This window comes from Emydura macquarii, unplaced genomic scaffold (assembly GCF_026122565.2).
Source record: "Emydura macquarii macquarii isolate MOO-44397 ecotype Brisbane River unplaced genomic scaffold, CSIRO-AGI_Emac_v2 contig_2422, whole genome shotgun sequence".
Taxonomy (NCBI): domain Eukaryota; kingdom Metazoa; phylum Chordata; order Testudines; family Chelidae; genus Emydura; species Emydura macquarii.
Window position 1 is genome coordinate 1679459 of NW_027132559.1, and position 26790 is coordinate 1706248.

At 40.9% G+C, this 26790-nt stretch overlaps 1 protein-coding gene and 1 long non-coding RNA gene across 5 annotated transcripts in view; one reads left to right on the forward strand and one right to left on the reverse strand.

Annotated features, from left to right (window-relative positions):
* The window catches only part of LOC137162196 (uncharacterized), a 95801-nt gene extending 75091 nt beyond the window's left edge, over positions 1 to 20710 (forward strand). Inside the window, exons 3-4 of the long non-coding RNA XR_010922321.1 lie at positions 3942 to 4166; positions 20483 to 20710. This is a non-coding gene — a long non-coding RNA (uncharacterized lncRNA). The remainder of the gene's footprint in view (positions 1 to 3941; positions 4167 to 20482) is intronic.
* Positions 1 to 26790, reverse strand: part of TMEM108 (transmembrane protein 108) — a 238885-nt gene that overhangs the window by 34857 nt on the left and 177238 nt on the right. The window lies entirely within an intron of this gene.

The window sequence follows — 26790 nt, forward strand, 5'->3', positions numbered from 1 at the left end:
AGGCAATTGAAGTCAAGGGAGATGTATCTGTTTTCACCAGGGTTCAGTTTTGGCCACTTGGGTTTTTCAGAGCATATCCTGAAAAATCATCTACTGAGCATGCATGTGCCAAAGGCAGTAACTGATTTTCCAAGCTATGTGGCATGCACCATGTAGTGAAAAAAAAATCCATCCTCATTCTCTTAATTTAGATCAGATTAGCTAACCTAATTTGTTTATGAAGTGTTGTTTCTAAACCACTTATCTCTGTAGTATCTTTTTATGTGTGAAATCTTTTAGTCATATTACACAATATATTTGGAATAGTTTACAAGTTGAGTGAAAGCTATATTTAATATTACATATAGTTAAGGTGATGACTAAAATAATGACTTCCATAATAACCCTGTGTTTTCAAGACACTCATAACTTTCATGATAATTGTGTGAGCTGAAACTTTCCATGGTTGCACTCAGTCCAGATGTGATATGTCATGAGGATTTAGGAGTGAAGAAGGAGGAATGTAAGGAAAATTCATTCAGCCATATCTGAGTTAGAGAACGTGTTTAACATCTTTTTGCGCACCAAAAACTCAAAAACAATTGAACAAAAATATTCTAGATGTGACATCTCTAAGTCCAAACATATGACCTTCTGCTAGTGCATGAAAATCTGGAAGTGAAACTTTTATTAAGAGAGGACCAGATTCTTCATTGCCTTTCAGCTCCTTTAGACTGTTCTGGAGGCAACAAGGAAACATAAAGCCCATAGACGCAGTCACCAGTGAGAATTCCTCTGATGTAAGGAAATTCCCCTGGTAATGTAGAGCTATCTTAACAGCTCTATGCCACACTGTGTCAGACCTCCTGATGCAGGGTGTGTGTCAGAGATGTGACTGGAGGGGGTTGCGCTCAAATAATTCTGGGTTGCTGAAACAGCCCGTTGGGACAATACGCAGCTAAGTGTAAATGAGAGTAGCTCTAATAGGGAAATAGATGACTTTTTCTCACTAGTGAGAGATATCATGCACAGATGGATACAACCATTTGGCAGCTCAGAAGAGGTACTACACCACACCATTCCTTGTTGCTAGAGATCTAGGTGATAGCCGGAGCTTCTCTCTTTCTGTGTGAAATGTATGTTTATGTAAGCTAGACAAGTTCAGACTGGAAATAAGGCATACATTTGTAAAAGTGAGAGTAATAAAGCACTGGAACAACTTAGTAAGAGTCAGGGTGGAGTCTCTATCCTGGACAATTTTAAAATCAAGATTGGATTTTCCTCTAAAAGATCTGCTTTAGGAATTATTTAGAGTTCTGTGGCCTGTGTTACGCAGGAGGTCAGATTAGATGATCACAATGGTCCCTTCTGGCTTTGGAATCAGAGTCTATGAATCTGAGCTTCCTACCTATTTGTACTGCCGCATGCTACTGGAGCATACTGTAAAGATTACTTATATACGGTTTTTTTCTCACTTAAACAATTCATTTACATTTCTTTTATTTATTTACTTACAAATACAGACCTTGTTCTTCTCAGTAAGAACAGGGGTAATAAAGACAGAGACACAACAGGATTTCTGCCTATCCGGGGGGGGGAATGGGTGGAATCTGCAGATAAGAGGGTACACCACAAAGGGGGTGGGCGGGGGTATATGGAATGTGCTGTTCTCATGGAAAGGCAGAATCACTAAGTGGGCATCTGGTCTCCGAGTTATCAGGCGTGTACACTAGCCATTGTCCTTGAGGTTTTGTTATGCATGCCTGTTAATTATTATGGGTTTCGGTTGGGCTGAAAACTGCTTCAGGTCTAACAATACCAACCCGGCTTCCTCCCTACACTTGCCTTTCTGTTTTGTCCAACAGAATTTAAAATCAAATGGTAACTTTTCAATGGGGTTTTCAAGTCATCCTATAGAATTTAATAGACAATTATATTCCATTGGACAGTTTAAAGTATTATAGCAAGGATATGATTCACTATTAAATTCCACAGATTTTAAAGAATAATGTCCATAGAACCCAATTGGTTTCATCACTAGGAAATGCTATAGGATTCTTCCATAAGGACATACAAGCACTCTGAATGGAACAAGACCATTCACCCTCTCACTCCCATAACTGATCATGCAAGGAAGGGGCAGCATATCGCACAATTGGTGTAGCTGCTCTGCCACTGTGCATTGGGAGCAGCCAGGAAGAGTCAGCCACACTTGAGTGCACCAAACATACATTCCATAGTCTTACGGTGAAACCTTTTTCTCTCCTGGAGCACAAGATAGTACAAAGTCAGAGTTGATGCATCAACAAACCAAATCCTCAGCAGGTGTAAGTCAGTTTCTTCCACTGAAATTAATGGGGCAATGCCAAATCAGACCAGCGAAGGATCTGGCTCAGGTATTTGGAAAGTTGCAAGGCCAACCATACTTTTTTGTTCCGTAACATTTGTACAACCTGTTTAAAGCCAGAATTGCTGAACAATAATTATAAGGGCTAAAAAGCATGAGTGCAGTAACTGTGGCATAATTCATTAACAGATCCATGTCAACACATACCTCTTCCTGCCTCCCACTCCTAACAATGTGCTGTTGAGTAAACAGCCTTCCAGAAATACACTGATTACCATGAATGACTAGGGATGGGTGGGAAATGCTAAATGTTTTTAGACTTGTGGGAAAAATAACCAATCATAATCTGCATTTAAAAACATGCATCCATCTACTCATTCATAGGAATGGATATAATCAAACCTGACTTCCAGAAGAGAGGAATTGTTCACAGCAGTTACACAAACCAGTACTTCAAGTTTAATCTCGGCAGCGGCCTTAGGGTTTCACATTTGTGTCCCTTCCAATGACGTGTGTGACATTGTTCTGAAGATTCTTCTTGCCCAAAAAAGAAATTTTTAAATCATTTTTTTTTTAAAAACCCACTACCATTAAAGCTTTGGGGGACTTGGCTGGGCCTTTTGTTGTTGTTGTTTTTTGTTTGTTTTTACATTTAATTTCCTTTCATTAATTTTTCATTACATAAATTAGAAGAATATTGAGGAAGAATGCAGTGTGTTACTTAGCTAGATCCAGGTTCATCTCTCATTAAAGTCAATAGGAGTTTTAGTTTGCCAGAACTTAGCAATGCTAGTGACACTTGTAGAGATAATGTTCTATGGACAGGAACAAAACATGCTGAGAATGGATAAACGACTGAAATGTCCATGTATTCTCCAGTCTCAATTTCCTGGAGAAGAGTGAGTTAGACAATTGCTGCTGTCCTCGGTGTTTTATTAGCTCTAAAATAAACTGCATGATCGACTCCTTGGTAGATTCTATTGCAGACCTCCGGGCAAAACTGTCTAATATGGGAGGCCACATATGTGCATATAGCAAAATACCATAAACAAAATACCTGGGTCATACAGGTCATGAAGGTTAAATATCTTTATAAGTATGCTTGCCCATGCGCAGTAAAGCCAAAACTAGCATATGCTTAATCCTAAACATATCCACCCATAGGGGCTGAGGGTCAGTTCAAGCACAGATATGTAACATTTGAAGAATAATGGAAAGGACCTGATTTAAATTCACAGAAAGTAAAATAATCCAGAGCAAATTGGCTAAAAACTTAGTCTGACATATTCTGACCTTTAAACACCCCTGAACGAAAAACAAGAGAGAAAAGGCACACTGATGGAGGGCCAAACTTGCCTTTAGCCATTGGCACAGAAAGCAGCACTTTACTTAGGGGGCCTTGGTGAGGGATTGCACCTTAGGGGGGCTTCTTGTAATGAGTCTTGCACTAGGATAAAGCTACTTTTCTCTTTATCTGCTATTTATTTTAAGTTTTTATGGTCCAGTATATGACAATCTGATGTCAATCAGCAACTAGACAATTTTAGATTCTGAAGCTATGACATGGACACAAGGAATTTTAATACATCCTTTTTTCTTGATCATTTACTTGCAGTTGCTACATGATAAATCTTGGACCAAACAGCTGATTTCCAGATGAAGGAGCGTATTGCTGAAGATTGCCAGGCTAATATCCCCTGGGCATCTGGAGTTTATACAAGTCCCCAGCTTGACTGAAACAACAATAGCCATTAAATCAGGAGTGTTAGATACACAACCATGATCCAGATCCAGTCCCACCTGGATCTAAGCTTTGGTTTAAAAAAAGAAAAAAGAAAAGGTAAGTTTCTGACCCCCATTCTGCATTAACCTCACTGGGATGTTAATGCTCGAGCCCACATTAATGTAAACATTTATTATTTAATTGCTGATTATTGTGGCAAATGGAATGGGGAAGGTGGTGGGAGTGAAGCCCACAGGTAGTGGGAATTGCTGTAAGGAAGGAAATGAAGAGAGAAGGACCTAGGAGGGACATTAAAATTGGGAAGAGGGCGAGAAACCGAGAAAGGAGGATGTGGAAAGAAGAAAAATTAAAGGCAAAAAGAGCAGGGTGAGTATATTTTCTCACTGAGTGATGCTGACTGCAACAAAAAAAGTATTGATTAAATAATAATAAATGATAAAGTTTATTTACTATACAAGGGCTACATTTTGCTTCTGCTCCTTGTGCTAACCTGCCATTGGCGTGATTGAGATAGGTGCTGTGAAAATAGACTGTATTCCTAAGTTTATACTCCAACCCACAGACCACAATGAAAAAATGGAATTTGGCTTTCTTTACAGAATGAATTTGACATGCTCTGTGCTCTGCTTTTGTTTAACATGTTGGGGGGAAAAATATCCTAATGAATATATACAAAACATACCAAAAGGAATCCTGCTCTCACAACCGAGTTTCAATGGGGTTGCATTGGTGTATTTCAGAGCAGAACTTGGCCTGGACTTACAATGTTCATAACTCTGAAAATACTGAATTGATTTTCTTCAGATTTGAATTGTTTACTCCATCACCGGGAACCATAAAACAAACTGTATTCAAATGTCCTAGCATCAGCTTTTTTTGAGCTATGTGAGCACAAAAATTGCACAGAACATATGAGCAAAGTGGATTTCTTATCATGCCCACATAACTTAAACAGCCCAACTCATTTTGCTGAGACTTTTCAAAATATTCATCTTTAGGCTGAGGCCAAGCATGAACATTTTACACTATATGCCAAATAGAATTTGTTTGAGAAAATTACGAGCAACCAAATAATGGGAGTTAGACTGGAAATTGTAACTCAGCCTTAACTGTACACAACCATTTTGATTTTCCCAGGTGAAGTCACGTAGTTCCCAAATCTGGGTCATGGAAATAAATTTAGTAAGTCCTAACTGGAATGCTCCTGACTAGAACTGTAGTTTTCTTTTTTCCTATATGAGTCTTGTTGACTCTTATCTTTAGAAAATCATGGGATACCTGAGCAGCATTTATCTACTTCGTGCATTGGTCAATCGAGCATTCTACCAAGATGACTGTAGTGAACATCTGTAAGATCTCAGCCAGATCAACCCAGTCTACTGCCAGATACTGCAGCTCTTATCTTTCATGCTCAGTCTCACGGTCCAGACTGCAATCAAAACTGTGCTAGCAAAATACTGTGCTGTGTTATAAAGTTTGTCCATTGGTTTTTTATTATTATTTTTTTTACTGCAATAGCATCTACAGGCCTCAGACAGGTCAAGCACCCGTTGTGCTAGTCACAATACAAACATATATGCCCTGATTCTGCAATCCATCCCCAGTCAGCAAAGAACATAAGCACATGCTTAACTCCCAGCACACGTTTTACTCCCATTACTTCAATAGGAATTAAGCAAGCGCTTAAAAACTTTGCTGAATTTGAGCCATAGTACATGACAGTCCCTACTCCAAAAGGTGATACAGTTGAAAGCCCTAATTTAGGCAGGGACTTAAGCATGGGCCTAACTTTAAGCCTGGGAGTAGTTGTTTTAAGTACCTTATTGGAATGGGGCCTATCAAACAACAAGTGGAAGAGACATACAAATAAGCAGGAGTGAAGGATGAGGCCAAAAAAAATGTATTCTATCAGTAAGTGAAAAAAATTGTCTTAATTTTTTGACAATTTGGAATTCAGAATTTTTCAGCCAGCTCCATTTAGCACTGGGTAGTTAAGTGCACATCCTTAGCCAATCAGAACAGTGATCACAACACTCCACCTATGCAGTTTCCAGCACTGTTTTCTTGACTTTACAGGTGCCACTGTGGAGGCAGTGTGCTCATCTTCTAGAAGGCCAGGGGGCAAGAACTCTTGAGCAGTCCCTTCTGTCAAACTCAGGAAATGCACAACGTGCTCTAGTGGAAGACACCATATTTAGTTTAACTTTCTGGGAAGAGGGGATACAAGCCACTATATTGAAATATTAACGGTAATAGCAATGTTGTTCCATTTTTAAAATGGGTTACCGTGCATGCATATTTATGGGGCTGCGTTCCCTGAGGTGCATGCACAGAACTCCCATTTAAGCTAATGGGGCTAACACAAGAAAACTGACAGGTGGAGAGACAAATTAATAAGGAGATTTAGCGTGCAGGCTTTCAGTGAACATGCAGCACTTTCATTTAAAAATCTAATAATGCTATTTATAAAGCACCCTGCACCAGGGCCCTTCGAGCAAAGTAGGATAATTCCATTATAAAAACTTTATAACATGCTGAAAATAAAAATATAATATAATAATACCAACAAACAGAAGAGAAAGAGTGGGGGACCTCCTCAGTGCTTGGGGGGAGGGAAAGGTCATTTTTTAAAAATGAAAGTCTGCTGTGTTTTTAGAGTGGGGATAGAACAGATGGACTTGAAGGCAAAGTGAGGTCATGGGGCAATGAGGCATCACTAGCTGGCTTAAGATGTACAAGGGATGGGCAAATGTCAGAAGGCTAAATCAGAACCGTACCGTCTGTCCCAGTAGAGAAGACACAGAACTTGGTTGTAATGAATAAATGCAAAGATGACCATTTATTAAGGCACTGAGCCTGTGGGCCTCTCTGGCTCCTAGACTGTCTAACACAGACCTTGCTGCTTAGTGTCCCCACACCGAGTCTCCCTAAGTCCTGGCCTGGATTTAGCAGTCATGAGATGCTGACTGCTATGCAAGGACAAGGCTCAGGAATGATGTCTCCAACATAGGAAAGACTGACACCATCCAGGACTGATGTTTATTTAGGAAACTGTTACCTGCCAGATATTGAATGGTTCCATGATCTATACACATCAAACCTTAATGTAAGCAGACACACAATCAGCTGTAACAACACAGTCTGTTGTGTTAAATAAGGAGCTGTTGTGAACTATTAGATTAGTACGTAATTTGGATATTGTTAGTTCTTTTCTTTTCTTTTTATAAAAATGAGATACAGCCACAAAAAGATTGCAGGTGAAGCAGCATTAATGGTTTGACAAGCGGCCACAAAACCCTGAAATTAAATTTTGGCAGAAAATCAAAGCTGACATCCATGCCTTAACTAGACCTTTGGTGCAGTGGGGAAGAAATCTTTCACCCCCCTCTTGCAAAGCCTGCCGAAGGGTCAGCCACAGCTTGAGAATGCAGGGACTACGCCTGTCATGTGCCCATTGGCTCCTTTCCACACTGGGCTGAATATGCAGCTAATGCAGTCCCCCCATACCCGTGCACTAGCTATTCAGGGAGGGACTGTAACAGTGGCTGAAATAGCTAGACACATCACAGGATGCCACAAATAAACCACGTCAGGCAAATTGCAATTTAAAAAAAATTAATAATAATAAAAATAGATCAAAACATTTGGGGTCAAATTTTACCCACCTCCTACATCCCTATAGCCCATCCAAATCCCAGTGATTTCAATGGGATTTGGATGGGCTACAGCTGAAGGCGGAATTACCCTCTTCACTTTCACATCTTATGATAGTTTAATGTAAACAGGAAATACTAAAAGACTTGCACAGTCAACATCTTTCTACTGCTACCTAACTCCTAGTAACTATCATGTGTATACGTGCTAAGACACAACAGTATTTATTTCAGATACCATTCCCTTGGTTCTCTTTCAGTGTCTGTTTTTCTTAGTTTTGAAGGATAGGATCACCCAGATGGCTAGTCTGCAAGTGACTGATAGCTGGGATGTAAATTAAACACCAAGAGGGAGAGAGAGAGCGAGAGTGTGTGGTTGATGCATCACAATCACTGTAGAATAGCAAATATTAACATTAATCTTGCACATCACAACTGCACATTTGCTATACTTTTCCACATATCAAATCCATAAGTCTATCTCCTGAGCCAGTGGTTTGATTTAGTATCCAGCAAATAAGAGATGATGTATTACCTCTCTTGTAATGGATTAGTTAGTTCAACCATACTTGCCTTTGATGTGATGGAATAAATGACAGTAGTTTTACTAATGCCTGCTTCTCCCCCCACCTTCAAATAAAGCAGAAAGTTGTCCCTTAACATTTAAGCCCATAGAAGAATGTAAGACATACTGACAACAAATGAGTATAATGTAACATGCCATAAAATGTAAGTAGCTTGCTGGTTTGAAGGAAGGTTGATGCAAGGTACAGGGAGGCTATTTCACACATGACAGAGGTAATAAATCTAGAGTTTGCCTGCAGCCTCAGACTCAACTGGAAATGCATTAGCTGATGCAAATATTTTTGAAACATGGTGAGTGTACAGTACAAAAGGACCCCACTGCTGAGCTGAATGTGTTCCAACCTACATTGGGGGTGTTACAGCTTTGCCAGTCAAAGGATGATCACTTTAATCAGTCTTCAATTAAAAACTGCAAATGGGAATAGATTGCATCAGCAGCATCACTATCTCCACTTCTGATTTACGGAAAGGCAGTCACGTGTTGACTTCTTTCCTCTGGAGGTATCCAAGTTGTTGCCCAAACCTTTGGCTGCTTTGCTACTGAAACTGAGTTGTACCAGGACAGTATAGAAGCAAAATGCGGTGTTAAAGTTGGCACCATGTTTTGAGCTGCACTGAGAGCAGCTTTCTCATGGTCCAGGAACCGGACTCTAGTATTTAACTGAAATATCTGAAACCCCACATTTTGTGTATACCCCCAGTATAATAATGTTGTAACTGTAAGATTCCACTTGGGGTAGCTGGCCATTGATTATGGGCCAGGAGTTTGGGAAGTATTATTTAGGGAGCAGTAGATATGGGTGGACACCCTGTCAGAGGAGCCCCACACCACTGCACACCAATGTGGGGCATGGTGGGACTCGGAACTGTGCATAGAGTATGCTGGTTCCACAATAAGATGCTCAAAGGTAGAAGGCTGCTGAGAATGAAGCAGCCAGTGATCTATATGGACTGTGAGATAGGAGGAGGGGTTATATAGGGGCTGGCGAGAGGGGTTTTCTATAAACTAATAAAAAAATGAAAAAGCTTCAGGTTTGGTAAGGGAAAAGTGTAGAGGTTTAGGGCCTAATCCAAAGTCCAGTCAATAGAAAGACTCCCACTGGCTTCAATGGCGTCTGATCTGGCCTTCAGTCAGTTTCTTATTTTTAAAAAAATATGCTTTACCCTTCTCTAGTATAACCCCCTCTATCCTCATGTAGTACCTATGGTCCCAACCTACCATTTTCATCAGCAAGGAGAACAAATTCTGCAGAGTGTTCAGGTAACTGTTCAACTGTACTGACCCAGCATGTTATATCAGAGCAGAATGAATCCTGCAGTGGGGGGATTCAATTCTAAATTTTGATATTTATTCTAACAGCTCCACTGTCTGTATTTCTGCCATTTTTCTCCACAGAGGTTTTCCACTTGTATGCTGACTAGAATCTTTCCCTTCTGCCAATTTGCTTGAGTTACATCTGTCCCTGAGAAACAACTAGTGCAGAACTGTGCACAAGAATGGGGAGCTCTATTGCAGTGGGAAAGACTAAGATATGATATGTTCATCGTATTAATCACCTTCTTGCCCTATGAGTGCTTGTCTCATATCCAGAAAAAGGGATACCAATACAGCCCTATGGGCAGATGCCAAAAGTATTCTTTTGAAGTTTCATACAGTGCTGTAGGAAATTTTGTGGGCTGAATCTGATGAATGTCCTTCAACTACCACTGAAGTCAATGACATTTGTGAGTACTCAGTACCTCCCAGGAGTTGGTCTGTCCCTATCAGGTTCAGGCCCTTTGCATACACCACATGAACTTGCAGGGCTTATTGCTGTTATTTTGCACTTATTGAAATGTGCTTAAATAATCATAAAAACTTTATGAACATATGAAACCCTACAGAGGCTTCTTAAACTATATGGCTATCCAGAACAATTTGTTCAAATACAAGAATTTCATGATGGAATGACTGGTAGAGTCTCTGTGGCAGGAAATGTTACTGACTCGTTTGATATATGCCATGGTGTGAGACAAGGCTCTGTCCTTGCTCCCACACTTTTTACTATGTTCTTAGCTGGCATCCTCACTACAATGTCAGAAAACTTCAGTTTAGGAGTCTATATTCGCACTAGAACCAACAGGAAGCTATTTAACTTGGCTAGATTATGTGCCAGCTCCAAGGTGCATGAAGACTGCATTATAAAACTTCTCTTTGCAGATGATTCAGCACCAGTTGCTCATTCACTCAGAGACATCCAAAAGATAACCACTCCCTTTGTGTCAGCAGCAACACAATTTGGATTAAAGATAAATACCAGTCAAACTAAACTTCTTAACCATCCAACAGATTAAATGTGGGCAGCAATGTCCTATCTAAAGCTCTTGTCAATGGGGAAACCCTTAAATTTGTCAACACCTTTATATACCTAGGAAGCACAGTTGCTAGCAATAACACCCCTGATGCATATCACATTCAGTCAGCCTCCAAAGCGTTTGGAAGACTACTGAAACGTCTCTGGTATCAGCACAACAGGAACTAAGATGAAGGTCTATCGTGCTGTTTTGTTGACTGCACTTCTGTATTCAATAGAAACAATAACTCTATATAGGCGACATAAAAAAGCTTACAAGTCTGCAACTGAGCCCTAGACTACACTGACCTGGCGATTCGGCAGCAGTTGACGGAAATTACGCAACTTACGCAGAGTAGCTTGCGTAACTCCCGTCGACTGCTGTGCTTCCCTTCTGCGCGGTGTCTTCACTGCACTGTGCCGACGGGCAGCGCTACGCCACTTGAGGGGGTGGTTTACCAGCGTCGACTTCTGGATCGATCCAGATAGGTTGATCTGATAGCGGTGATTTTGCCACCGTCAGTATAGACATACCCTGAGACATCTGCGGCAGCTTCTAGAAATTAAATGGCAAGATCGAGTTCCAAACACCAAGATATTGAAAAGAGCTGGCATGCCCCGTGTTGAGGCACTTATAGCAGCTGCAATGGACAGGTCATGTTGTCCATATGCCGGATCATCAGTTCACAAAGATTCTCCTCTATGGTGAACTCAAGGAAGGGAAATATGATAGAGGAGGGCAAAAGCTGCACTATGAGGACATTTTGAAAAGGGATTTGAAGAAAGAAAATATTAATAGAGAGAACTGGGAAGAATTTGCCAGAGAGAGACGTAAATGGAGATCTGTAGTGTATGAGTCTATCCAGGCAGTTGATGCACACAGAGAGGCAGCGTATCAACAGCATCATCTTCAACGGCATAATATCAAGCAGTTTTCCAGTTTTCCCTGCCCAAACTGTCACAGAGGCTTTATTTCAAATGCTTGACTCACTTCTTATCACTGAGCTAACAAGTGCTAAATTTCCCTCCTCCACAGTAATCGTCAAATATGACGGACAGCCGAAGATGAACATAGAATTAAATGGAACATTTACTGTTTTCATAATAGGGTCTCTGATCAGAGAAAGCTACTGGACATACCAAGCTAAAAAACTAGGTACCTAGATTACTGGCACTGTCTTGCTGAAAGAGGAACTTTCCCTGTGCGAATATGCTTTACGATATATTTTGCTTAAATGTAAAGGACCAGAATTTCAAAGGGACCTCAAATGACTTGCACATACAATTTTTGTGCACCATTACTTGTCCACACAAAGAATTGAATTTACACTGGCAAACCCCACTTGCACCACGACAACCCAATCTCCCAGCAGAGTTCCCATCCTGAGAAATGTCTGGCACCTTTTATTCTCCCCTGAGCTGGTGCTCTGATTTGGCCCTCATGTGAAGTTGCACAAACACAAATGGAAGACTCCCTTTGAAAATCTGGGCCCACGTCACATACAAAACCTTTGACGTTTCACACACATTGTTCAGTGTTATCATAAATAACTTAAGCCAGATTTTGATTTCAGTCACATCACTGCCAAGTCCCAGTCACTCCATTCATTTCAATGAGTTACTCAGGATTTACACCAGCATAACTGAGGACTGAATCTGGCCCTTTTGTTTGGACAAAGGTTTGTCTCCCATACACTTTATCTTTTGCCTTCTTCTTAATCCACCAGTGAAGTAAAAAAGCTGAATTTCCATAGCAACAGACTGTGAGGTCATAAACAAAGGATTGTGATTTCACTGCAACATCAAGCAGATGCAGCAGAATTGGGAAGGAGAAAGCTCTTAGTCAAACACAATTACCTGAAAAAAATTAACCACAGCAGCCAAAAGAATACAGAGAACGACTGCCCGGACAGTCTATGCCCTATATAAAGATTTCTGTCCTCTGTTTTAAAAAAATTGGTTCTAATGTACATGTCTCTCAATAAAAAAAAGCACCTGGAGTGTAAGCCTGATTTTGCTTCCATTGAATTCACTAGCAAAACTCCCACAATAGAATCTCACCCTTAGAATAGAAAAATTAGAGAAAATTTCACTGCAACTACAGGTCCTTACTTAATAAGATCCAGTCCTACCTTGTCACAAACCCTTAGTGCAGGAATACTCCCCTATTGCCCCCACTAATAGGGATTTTTATCTTTTCTAAACGGGAAAATGTACCAATTTATTTTCCTTTAATCATCTCCTCAACGGAACTGTGACCGTAGCCTAAAGCCATGTTTAGTTAGCAATTAATTGTTCACTCCCAGAGTAGTCCCAAGACACAACTGTACAATTGTGTGTTCCGTGGAGATCTGGCTGCCAATGGCATTTGCAGTTATTTTGGGTCCCAATGCTGGGCAAAGTGTAGTGGGGTGTGCTATGAGAACCCTGAGGCTGCAATATGGACTACTCAAGCTTTACAGAGAGAGGATGATTGTAGGGGAAGGAGTGAATACAGACTTCCCTGCATTCTTTTGTCAAAACATTGGGTTAAAGACATTGTCACACATGAAGATGTGTTTTTACAGGACAGCTGGTAGTTTCCTTATATTTTGAATAGGCTCTCCTGCTGTGTCAGACAGAGTTACTGGAACTGGGCCCCAAGTGAAGAGCTCTCAGTCACACCACAGCCGTCTCGCTACGGTAGTAATGAATTCTTGTTGCAAAATAATGCCTTGCCTCCTTTTAACAGTTCAGCCCATTTCCTTTCCATATTTATCATTGTCTCTCCTCTCTCAGGAAGTGATCTAGCACCAACAGCTCTTCAAAATAACTCTCTGAAACGCGTTTCAACCCCCTTACTTGGTGAAAGCTGCCATTACATTTGGCTGCATGTCTACTGCCTACATATGTAAAATGAAAATCTCCTGTCAGTATACGTTCCTCCATGGCAATGCTTGCTTCCTTCCTTCCTGTGTGATCAGCACATATTACAGATTGGATGAGAGAACAGGGGGCAGGTAGCTATGCCTCTTAAAGAGTCATTTTGTTTCTTTATTCAATAAATGGATGAGGCAGTGTTAGGTACTTGTCTGATTGGAGGGACAGAAGATGAATCTGTATCCTGAATGGAGAGAAACATTTAAAATATGTGCAGACTTTTAGGACTAAGTTAACTATCCTTTCCTTCCCTTGATCCACAGTAGATCTGAGTGGATCTAAGTGACAAAGTAATTCAAAAATGTAGAGAGGGAAGGAATAGGGCAGAAGTAACATGATGGTTACAATATGACTTCATACCAAAGTACCATCCAGTAATATTCCAGCTATAAATCATAGAATCATAGAATATTAGAATTGGAAGGGACCTCAGGAGGTTATCTAGTCCAACCCCCTGCTCAAACCAGGAGTAACCTCAGCTAAATCATCCTAGCCAGGGCTTTGTCAAGCCGCAGCTTAAAAACCTCTAAAGATGAAGATTCCACCTCCTCCCTAGGTAAGTCATTCCAATGCTTCACTACCCTCCTAGTGAAAAACTTTTTCCTCATATCCAACCTAGACCTCCCCCACTGCAACATAAGACCATTGCTCCTTGTTCTGTCATCTACTACCATTGAGACCAGCCTAGCTCCATCCTCCCTGGAACCCCCTTTCATGTAGTTAAAGGCTGCTTTCAAATCTCCCCTTGTTCTTCTCTTTTGCAGACTACACAAACCTAGTTCCTTCAGTCTCTCCTCATAAGTCTTGTGCTCCAGCCTCCTAATCATTTTTGTTTCCCTCCACTGGACTCTCTCCAACTTGTCCACATCCTTTTTGTAGTGGGGGGCCCAAAACTGGACACAATACTTCAAATGCGGCTTCACCAATGCCGAATAGAGGAGAATAATCACTTCCCTCGATCTGCTGGCAATGCTCCTACTAATGCAGCCCAATATGCTATTAGCCTTCTTGGCAACCAGGGCACACTGCTGACTCGTATCCAGCTTCTTATCCACTGTAACCCCCAGGCCCTTTTCAGCAGAACTGCTGCTTCGCTCGTCGGTCCCCAGTCTGTAACTGTGCATGGGATTCTTCCATCCTAAGTGCAGGACTCTGCACTTATCCTTGCTGAACCTAACCACATTTCTTTTGGCCCAATCCTCCAATTTGTCTAGGTCACCCTGTATCCTATCCCTACCTTCCAGGGTATCTACCACTCCCTCTAGCTTAGTGTCATCTGCAAACTTGCTGAGGGTGCAATCTACCCCACCCTCCAGATCATTAATGAAGATGTTGAACAAAACTGGCCCCAGCACCGTCCCCTGGGGCACTCCGCTTGTGACCGGCTGCCAGCTAGATATGGAGCCATTGATCACTACTCATTGAGCCCGATGATCTAGCCAGCTTTCTATCCATTTTATAGTCCATTCATCCAACCCATACTTCTTTAACTTGCTGATAAGAATACTGTGGGAGACTGTATCAAAAGCTTTGCTAAAGTCAAGGTATATCACGTCCACTGCTTTCCCCACATCCACAGTCAGTCACCTCTTCATAGAAGGCAATCAGGTTGGTCACACATGACTTGCCCTTCGTGAATCCATGTGGACTGTTCCTGATCACCTTCCTCTCTTCCAAGTGCCTTAAAATGGATTCCTTGAGGACCTGCTCCATGATATTTCCAGGGATTGAGGTGAGGCTGACTGGTCTGTAGTTCACTGGATCCTCTTTCTTTCCTTTCTTGAAGATGGGCACTATATTTGTCTTTTTCCAATCATCAGGAATCTCCCCCAATTGCCATGAGCTTTCAAAGATAATAGCCAATGGCTCTGAAATCACATCAGCCAACTCCCTCAGCACCCTCAGATTCATTGCATCTGGCCCCATGAACTTGTGTATGTCCAATCTTTCTAAATAGCTTCCTTATAATCACATCTCTTCCTAACAACCAGGCTTGGCTCCCAAGCATGGCTTGATAAAGCATGCTCAGTGCATCTGGCTAGCTAAAAGCATAAACAAAGCCTATTACACTAAACAGCATCCTGGAACCCTGAAAACTGAAGAGGAAACGTGTGAGTGATGAAGCACTGCAGAGCTATGAAATGCTACAGCCTCTTTACTATGCAAGGCTGTTGATGGTTCCAGGAGGTGGCGTTTTTCCAGTTTCATATGACAGGGAGGAAGAAGACAGGCCCACATTCCCACAGCCAAATGAATACACTGAGAGACCAGTCTTTTCACAGGTTTAAGTCACATGGCCTGCAGGATCAGGGCCTATTTTCTAAGAAAATGCTCCTCTCCATTTAGTGGAAGAGAGCTTACAGCTGCAGATCCTGTTCTAAGATGTGTGTAAACAGGGGAGCAGCAGCTCCATGGGGCATGTTCCCACATCCCTCTAACTCCATGGAAGCCCCTCTTTAGGGTACAAAACAAACTCACATAAGTTAATGCCAGCCATAACTTGTGGGTGTTTCTCCTCTAGTGCTGCCACGGAGCTGGCATAATGTCAGGCATAATGTCTCTGTGCAGATGACCCATGTCTCTGACAAATCTCCCGAGATCAGCTGAATCTACTCCCACCTCTTAGCTCTATCAGTTGAGTCTAAGTTCCCAGACAAGAATCAGGTCACACTTTATCATAACCAAATCACTGTCATTCATCCCTGCTAAAAGCCTGGAAAATATTTAAAACTGAAATAATTTTTGATCACTAGAGCACATATATAAACACCTCTTCACACCCACACCCCCCTCACATCCCAAAGACAGCATCTGAAGCCAGACAGCTCACATCAAGTCTCAGATGAGTACATTATTTGCACCTAGTTTCAGCAAAGAGCAGATTTTTATGGCCAAGTTATAATGAACTGCTGAAAAATGGTCACTCTTGCTGGTACTAATGACTTCAACACTAGCACGTGCCACTTCAGTTATCCTGTTCAGTGCTGCCAAATGTACCAGATACACACATGGCAAAATCCTCCTTCAATGCTCCATCACATACCTTATATGTGCCAACTGAAGTGTCAAAATCCCACTGCCTAGAACACCACTGTTGCATTACATAGCACAAGGCTGCAGGGAGACACTCCAGCAAAGAGGTTAGGCTCCCTCTTACAGAAAGTTACCCAATAAATACACACAATACTTAGCATCTCATAGCTTAAAATATCTATAAATAACACTTTACACACTAACTAACAGGTTCTCAAACAACCATGTGACGTAGATAAATATTATTATTCTATTAAAATGCATTTAAACATCAGAAAACTTTAAGCTAGTAGGATACTCACCCTTCTGTGCTATTCATGGTCAAGTATACAAAAATACCTTTGCTGATATATATATATGTTGTTTTATATATTTATTTTGGTGACATTTTTTTGGTGTGTACAGTTTTGTTCCCTTGATAGCCCTGTGTTTTTTGTCTCATGGCTGACAAACCTAGATTTTTTTAAAAGCAGTATTCTTACACTTCCCATTTTCAGGTATCAAAACATCCCCTCATTTCCAATAATAGTTCTACAATACACCTTCCTATTTAATGCTGGTAACTTCTTTAGTGGCCTACACCTATTAGTTTGTTTTACAGTCAGTATAAATAATCATTTTGTTATTCTGAGGCCAAAATCAGATGTGGTCTTTCCTTCTCCATATGCTGATTATGGGAGGGTTTATTTGTGTAACCTCAACTTTGCTGAACTTGTTCTTTTACATTTGCTGGGGCTGAGATGTTCTTACTTCTGATCTTTCTTTCACTGCTCACTTTAGTTACACAAATTTGCTCTACAGCATGTCTATAGCGTCTTTACTATTTGGAAGATTTACATATTTTTAATAATCTAATAGAACTTATCAGAAAATGTAAATAAAAATTAAATTTTGAGGAAAAACCAACATAAAATTTGACAATTTTTTCTCTCATTTGCAGACAAGCTCTGCAATATAGCCTGTAACCAAAATCTTGGACCATTTTACTGTAATTTCTAGACTAGTTTATAGTTAATTTTTGGCCAGTTTTCCAGTCTCTTTTTATTATTTTTTTGTTTACAGTCTACTACAAATTTGGCAACTAGTTTACAATTTTTGTTGTGCTATTCTAGTATCTTGTCATGTTCCATCTTTATTCAGGCAATGCACTTGGCTACTTTTCGAGGATTACAATGAATATGTTATTATTGTTACTGAAGACTCTTCAGACTTTGACTCCTACCTATTGGAAAAATGTGATTTCTGTTTATGTACTTGCTCATAATTTAGGTTCTGTTTCCAATCTGTCACTTGTTAAACCATCTGCACCATCTGCGACAGACTTGGCCCCGGTTTGGTGGAATTTTCCTCTTTATGAAATTCTTGAGATTCATACTGCTGATGCTATCACTGCCTCTCTAACATTTCTGTAGGCTAACTGGTTTTGGGTTTGTATTTTTGATTTGTTATTGGAATTGTATCTCATTATTGATATATTGTAAGGTATATGAATCTATGGGAAATATATTTTAAATGTACAAAACTCCACTCAAGCTTTTTATGCCTTTGGCATACAACTTCACACCAAGATTTAGATCATTCAAGACCCCTGTGGATCAGAATCATATGCAATTTAAAAGAGGTGGGGAATGAGGGAATCAAGTGTCTGCTCCCTTCTCCATCTTGTGCTGTATGAAACTCAGAGCTGGATGCTATTCTATGAGTGTAGTTACAAGGGAATTGCATATGTGGGTAAAATTCACTGAAGTGCAGAGGACCAGCACCTAGTCTATATACCACTTCCATCCCACTTAAGCCCTATTTTGAGGCCCCTGTAGGCACCAGGATCCAGCTAGGACTGTAAATGCTAAAATACCAGGCATATTCATAATTTACGAGAGGTAAATTAGTAATTTACACCAGCAGATGATTTGGCCTGCCATTTGAAAGAATGTTTGGAGCTATTTTTGACTCCTTGGAAAGCAGAAAATGTTGGAAATCTCGGAGGAATCTCACTTTGTGACTTTTTCTAGCCCAGTTACGTATGCCCAGCTGGTTCAATGGCTAAACTTTTAATTGGTTATCTGAATGACTCACTGTTCTTCAAAACATTCTGGGCTAAACTCCAAAGCATCATGGCCTGGATTACTAGTAATAGGAAGCACCATTGCTTGAAGATTGATACATGTTTCCATCCCTGTGCTGAAAAGAGGTCACACACGACCTAGCTGCACTCTCTTATTGTTTATAATGCACTGGCCTACTGAATTATTCCCCATAACAGTTCATTACTGCACAGTCTTTCAAAGAAGTTGGATGATACCTCTCACCTGCTTATGCTTCCTCCTCCTAATGATTTCTTGTTTTCTGAGACACAAAAAGCACCTTTCAGGATGTCTGCCCTTCCCTGTGGTCTCCTGGACACTGAACATGGTGGGCAATATTTCATTAGGCCCCTTGCTTAGAAGTGCACTTTTTGCTTACTCTTGTGATACTCACAAGTGAACAGAAAACCTATTGACTCTGTGTACCACAGGTAATTAGAACTGCAGTTGCATATCATTCCCATAAATATACAGGTCAGAATTTTAAACATGGAACCATTTTTAGTGGATTCAGCATTCTGCCTTTGAATAATGCAGCCTGTAAATTGAAAGTGCCTTTGAAAGATGACTGACCTTTTTATTCTTTATTGTCTTCAATTAGTTTCCCTACATAATTTAATAACAAAGCTGCTATTCTTCCTATTAACTGGATGCCACAATTTTGGAAGGAGGTTCCAAGCTCCGTGGACCTTTTAATCATACTAAATTCTTCTAATCATCTTTTAAAATTTTTCCAATTTGTTCCCTCTCCCATGTATATTCACACCATGACTTTTAATTCCAGGCCATTCATTGTTCTTGCCATAAAAAGCCATTTGAAAATTCTGTTATAAAGAGTTTGTTCTATCTATTTATCTAGTAATTAGACTACGATTAAATGGATTTCTTCAAAGATTGAATCAAGAGGAACCTTTTACTGGAGATATAAATAGATCAACTGTAAGGGGTTAATCTTTTATTAGATTATAGTGGCTGAGAAAGCTGACAATCAATTGGTTAACAGCTTCCCTAATTCTAATCTTCTACACACTAAGAAATACCAGTAAATATATGATTAAAAAGATCTTTAGACTTTAATGCTATTGTAAGGTTTCCTATGAATGGATTGGTAATTAATTATAATCTTTCTATTTAAAAACAAAAACAAAACAAAAAACTCCAAAAGACACTTTCCTCCTTCACAGTCAGTGTCACTAGGCACTCAAAAACATTTAGGCATAATTGAGAGACAGAAGCTCACTTCTTGAAACCAATTGCAAAAAACAACATATATTGATGCTTATGTGCCTACTTCTCCCTTGTACTGATCATCAGAGCTTTCAGTTGTAAGGCTCTGACTGGAAGTAATTGATTTGATTTTGCAGGATGGTTTCAACAGAAAAAAAACACATCTTGCCTGGGTACCATCCAACTACAGGTAAAGAATGTTGCAGCTAGTGGGAGAGCCAATTAGACTCAGTTATAACTTGAGTGACCTATCTTGGCATTAAAATGTCAAGCACAATTATTATCTCTACCATTACAAGATACGAATGTTGTTTCTGTGCATGCTTTTGACTTGGGAAGTTCACCGTTCGTGGGTCTGCTTCACCCTGAGATGAGAGTTCTCAGAACCCAGCAGAAATGACCTTATACTCCTTATTTGGACTCAGTGATCAAAATGGAGATTGGTCAAACTGATCCTTATAATAGGATTCCATTCAATTGGCATATATTTAAGTTGGTTATTTTAAAAGTCATTTAGTTACGAAATGATTTTGCTTATCACTGAATTAAGAGAAAATAATTTCTGTTTACAATTTCAGCTACTATCACAAGGAACCCAAATGATGCTGGTTATATAAACACAGACAAAACAATGAAGCAAACCAAGGAAAACATGTTTTGCATTTTAATATGATTGGAATGCATAAGAAGTGTAAAAAAGCTGATTCGTGAGGAATTTGTCCATTTTCTTGTCAAGGCTCTTTCTAATGCACTCGCTAATGCATAAATTGTTCCAATGCTCTTTAAGTAATAAAAAGCAAATCTGTAAGGTAAGAATTGTTTTTCCTTGTCAAGTTGGGCACCCTGCCTGGTTATAGAATTGAAGGCAATCAGTTTTCCCTCACCAGGCCATCATGATCAAAGAAACAAGGATATAAAAAAAAATCCCTTGCTGGAATGTAATGTTATTCAAAGCCCTTTACAGACACTTCAAAACAAAGCATAAGTGCCTGAGGTATTATAATAATAGAGTTTCTATATATACATAACATAGTCTTGGGGGAAATATATATTATATATAATATATAGAAACACACACACTCAATTGATTAACAGCTTTCTCTAATTCCAGTCTTTTACAGAATAAGAAATAGCAGTAAATACATGATTAAAAAGATCTTTAGCCTTTAACGCTGCTGTAAGGTTTCCTTTGCATGGGTTAGTAATTATTTATAGCCTTTCTACTAAACTATAGATTTTTTTTTCAAGACTGTGTTTTTCTGTCCAAAAAAAAAAAAAAAAAAGAGTGTAGCTGCAGGTCACCAAGAAGATAGCTGACTAAGAGTCAATCTCTCTCCTGCCCTGAAAAAAACTCTTCAGTCTGCAATAAGATTCCAATTGTATCGCTGGTTCCGGGTTGCTTGGTGACATGCCTTCCACTGGTTACCAGGCAACGCTTTCAGCAATGCTGCATATGTGCACTGGACATTAATTACCATTTTCTGTCTTTTATTTAAAAAAAAAAATCTATTTATGCCTTTATTTTAGAAACATGAAGCATTTATGACCCGTTAGAATTTTTGCTGAAAGAGCAGTGTAAAGGGACCATAGTGTAAATGAGAGATGAACCGAGTAATTAAATTCACCCAGTGTAAAGGCCTATGGACCACTGCTGAATTCCATCCGTTATAAATAGGGCCATTCTTGAAATCCTTACAAAGGTGTTGAGCCTGAAGGTTCACTAGATGTCCTGAGCAAAGTGCAGAGCACCCTTACTTGTCATTGGCTAAAATGGGAGTTGAGAATGTTTAACATCTTGTGGGATAGGACCTTCCGTCCCTAATCCAACACAATTCCTACTGGAGTTAATGGGAATTTTACCTGAATGGGCTGCCCATCTCGCCTACAATACAGAACTCTCTCATAGGGGCATCAGTGGCTTCTCATTCTCCAATGCTCCTAGGAAAAGGCTAGATTTCTCAGCTCCCAATTTTAGGCCTATTTCCCACCATTTTTAACTACACCAATTAAAGCACTATTCATGGAGAAACAATGAGCAACATTCTGTACCTTCATTAATAAAAATCCTATTAGTACTGAAGGGCAGCACTATGTTGGCATATGTTATATGGCAGCCTTGATCTCCTGACAGCTGTCTCAGGCAGGCAGGGATATGATGTATGTATGTGAACATCTGCTGTGGTGCAGACAACACACACATGAAATCATTAGAAACAACAACAGGCATCTCACCTCCTTCTCCCTTCCATAACAATGTTGATGTTTAAAACACCAGCTCTATCTCTTTTTAAAAGCAGAATTTAAACTGAATAAAGTAAACATGAACCACTAGCCATTCCTATTGCTCCTGTACTTTCCATTTCTCAGCAGCACAACAGATTTTGTTGGGGTTTTTTTAATTTTCCATTGCTTTCCTGATTAATTCAGCACCTGAAATTGCAAACTGTTACTACTGAGCATTGTGCTTACCATTGGGACTAGTGTTACTGGTGACAATTTTCAGAGAGGGTCAGTGATTTTGAGTGCCTCCACGTTTGGGTGCCCAACTTGAGACGCTTAAAAGGGACCTGAGTTTTAGTCACGCTGAGAACCAACCCAATCCTCTGGAAAAATCAAGCTCTTTATGGTGTCTTAAAGTGGGGACCCAAAAATGGAGGGACCCCAAAATATTGGTCAGTTTTGAAAACTCAGGCCAAATTTTACTGTGATAGACTGTCCTGCTTAATAAGTAGTACACATTGTCTGCTTCGGAAACCATGTTTTTCTGTCTTCTTTCCTTCTAGCTACTGTATTGTTTTCATCTACTGGCAGCCTGTAATATCTCTAGCTGGGCACGTACAATTTTTTTAAATGTTCACTTAAATGCAGTATTTGATTCCAGGTAGGGGGCATTATCTAGCTGTCATTTTCCTGTCTGTGGGTCCACTCTCACAGCGTACATGCACATTCATTTTTCTAAGAATCATCAAGAAACACTTTCGGGTATATGGTTCTTCTAATCCTCATAAATCTGGAATTACCCCAATTATGAAGCACAGACATTAAAAAGGAATGACTGTGCAACCATCTCCCAACATCACTGTCTCTGCACTGACAATTTAATTAAAGCTGTGTGCATTTAGTTATATTTACTTGCTATCCATACAGAAGATACAGATTTAAAAAATTCTCAGAGTTCACTAATCAAAATGTATCTCAGCATCGCTATTTAGGGATTAAATTTAGTAACAGATTTTATCATGCTAGAAGATATGAGAGTTATTCCACAAAGCAAATCTTCATCTTTATAAAGGATCTAAATTGTTTAAAAGCAGCAAAAACAGAGTACAATTCCAAATGATTCAATTTTATGTTAAATATACACACCGAGCTTTTTTTGTCTTACACTTGCCTGAATTAGAAAATAAAGAAAAAGGAGTGATGGAAAATTAGTGGATAAAGAAGAAAAAGATTAATTTTAAATTTACAAACCTTTTCTTCATCTGCAGAATTACAGCCTGATTCTGATCTCACTTTTGCTGTTGTAAATCAGGAGTAATTCCATTGAAGTCAATGGTATTTTATGGCCCAAATCTTCAACTGCTATACACTGGCATTATCCTATTGCAGAGCTGCCAATTCTCGCAATTTTATAACAATTCTAACATTTGGAGTTTTTCTTAAAGCCCATAAACAGTTATGGTTAGCTAAGAAACTCAGCTTCTATTTTTTAAAAACCGGTTACTAACCTTTCCATAACTGTTGTTCTTTGAGAGGCGTTGCACATGTCCATTCCAATGTAGGTGTGTACGTGCTGCATGCATCATCACCAGAAGCTTTTTCCTAGAGGTATGTGCCAGGTCGGCTCTGGTCCCCCTGGAGTGGTGCCCTCATGGCGCAGTATATAGTTCCCAGTTCCCTCCTTGCCGCCTACTCCAATAAAGGAGTAAGTGGGTGGGTTTTGAAATGGACATGAGCAACACATCTCAAAGAAGAAGAATTATGGAAAAATTAGTAACCATTTTTTCTTCTTTAAGTGCTTGCTCATGTCCATTCCAATGTAAGTGATTCCCAAGCTGAGAGTCAGGAGGTGGGATTGGAGTTTAGATTTGACACGGACTGGAGGATTCCTTGTCCAAGGCTGCATCGTTCCTAGCCTGTTGCATGATGGCACTGTGTGCAGTGAACATGTGGATGGATGACCAGGTCGCCACATTGCAGATGTCCAGAATTGGGACCTGTGCCACAAAAGCCGCTGATGAAGCATGTGACAGCATGGAGTGCGCTGTTAGGTGAGGAGGTGATATCTTTGCCAGATCATAGCACGTGCGTATGCATGATGTAATCCATGAGGAGATTCTCTGAGGAGAGTCTGGGTCCCCTTTCATTCTGTCTGCAATTGTGATGAAGAGTTGAGTGGTCTTCCAAAATGGTTTGGTCCTCTCTATGTAGAACACCAGGGTACACCTGACATCTAGAGAATGGAGCCTTTGCTCTTCCCTGGTAATGTGTGGCTTAGGATAAAATATCAGGAGAAAAATGTCCTGGCTACTCCTTGGGGAGGAAGGACAGATGTGGGCGAAGTCGAACATCGTTCTTAAAGAAGACAGTATATGGTGGTTCAGAGGTAAGGGCCCTGATCTCTGAAACCCTCCTAGCCAAAGTAATGGCAACTAAGAAGACTACTTTCCACAAAAGATGTCGTCATAGGCTTGAATGGGGGCCCCATGAACCTTGACAGCACCAGATTGAGGTCCCAGGGAGGCAGGGATTGACTCATCTGGGAGTATAAATGCTCCAGCCCCTTCAAGAACCAAGAGCAAATGGGGTTAGAAAATACTGACTGGTCATTTACTGGTGGATGGAAAGCCAAGATCACGGCCAAGTGAACTCATATGGACAATGCCGCAAGGCCTTCAGGTGGAGCAAATAGTCCAGGATAAGAGGCAGGGGTGTCTCATTTGCCAGGACCCCTTTCTGCAATGCCCACAACAAGTACCTCTTCCATTTCACCACATATGCTGACCTGGTTGACAGCTTCCTGCTACTCATAAGGACGGTCTGCACAAGTGCAGAGTAGCCCTGCTCCACTCAACCATGAAGCTTCCACGCCGTCAGATGCAGCCACCTGAGATTTGGGTGGAGCCAGCAGCCGTGCTCCTGCGAGATCAGGTCCAGGAGCATTGGGAGGCTGACAGGCTTGTCTGTTGACAGGTGCAGGAGGACTGAGAACGAATATCATTGAGGCCATGTCGGGGCTATGAGAATCACCTTCACTTTGTCCCTTCAGACCTTGAGCAACACGCTGTGCATCAGGACCATCGGAGAAAAGGCATAAAACAGACTCCCTTCCCAAGAAAGTAGAAAAGCATCTGAGAGGGAGCCTGGGTTGTGCCCCAGGCATGAGCAGAACTGGGAACATTTTCTGTTGAGCCTGGTTGCAAACAGGTCTATTTGGGAAAAGCCCCACTTTTGGAAAGTGACATTCGAGACATTAGGGTGAATGGACCACTTGTGATGGCTGACAAAGGATCTCCTCAAGTGGTCCGCCAGCTTGTTCTGCAAGCCTGGTAGGTAAAACACCTCTAGGTGAATGGACTGGGCTAATCCCACAGATTCACTGCCTCCGGCATAAGGGGGAGGAGCGAGCTCCATCCTGTTTTGTTTATATAGAACATTGCTGTAGTATTGTCCGTTAGTACAGAGATGCATTTGCCCCGCAGGTGGGATTGAAACACCTGGCACACTAAGCATTCCGCTCTCAAGTCTCTGACGTTGATGGGAAGGGTCAGTTTGTCTGGTGACCATAGGCCTTGAGTCCAGGCTCCCCATCCCACGTCTGAGCCGTTGGTAACTAGTGACATCAAAGGAACTAGCCTCATGAAGGGGACACTCCTGCACACCATGTCCCAGTCCAGCCACCATTACAGGGCAAGGATCACCACTGATGGGATTGTAGTTATCTTGTCTAGTGGGTTACAGCCTGGTATGTATAATAATGCCAGCCAGGACTGGAGGAATCGCAATTTGAGTCGAGCATGTTGCACCACGCAGGTACAAAAGGCCTTGTGACCCAGAAGTTGCAGGCACTTTCTTGCTGTGGTGATAGGAAAGGTTCTTAGACCATTTATGAGGGCTTCAATGGCTCTGAAAAAGCTCTCTGGGAAGGAGGCTTTGGACCGCCCCTTTAAATTATATTCTCTGCACTGGCAAGAACATTGACTTATGCCTGTTTATTAGGAGCCCCAGATTCGAGAAAGTGGATTGCACGAGTCTAATGTGCCTTTCCACCAGATCCCTAGAGTGGCCCTTGATCAGCCAATCTTCCAGGTATGGGTACACCTGCACTCCTGCTTTCCTAGGGGCAGCCACCACCACTGCCATGCAGTTTGTAAATACTCTCTGAGCTGCTGACAGGCCCAAGAGTAGCACCGTGAACTGATAATGGTTGTGACCTACAATGAATCGGAGGTATCGCCTGTGTCCCTGGAATATCACTATAAGAAAATATGCATCCTACAAATTGAGGGCAGCATACCAGTTCCCTGGATCTAGGGAAAGGATGATTGAGGACAGGGAGACAATACAAAACTTCAGTTTTTTCATGAATTTGTTGAGATTTCACAGGTCTAGTATAGGTCTGAGATCCCCGTTGGACTTCTGGATCGAGAAGTAGCGTGAGTAGAACCCCGTGCCTCTTAGTTCTGTGGGAACCTCCTCCACCGCTCCCACCTTAGGAGAGACTGCACCTCCTGAGTTAGAAGTCTCTTGTGAGATGGGTCCCTGAAGAAAGATGGGAAGGGAAGGTGAGGAAGAGAGAAACTGAAGGATGTATTCCACTTCTACCGTGCGGCGCACCCAGGGATCCGAGGTGATGTTGATCCATGCCCGGTAAAAGGGGGATAAA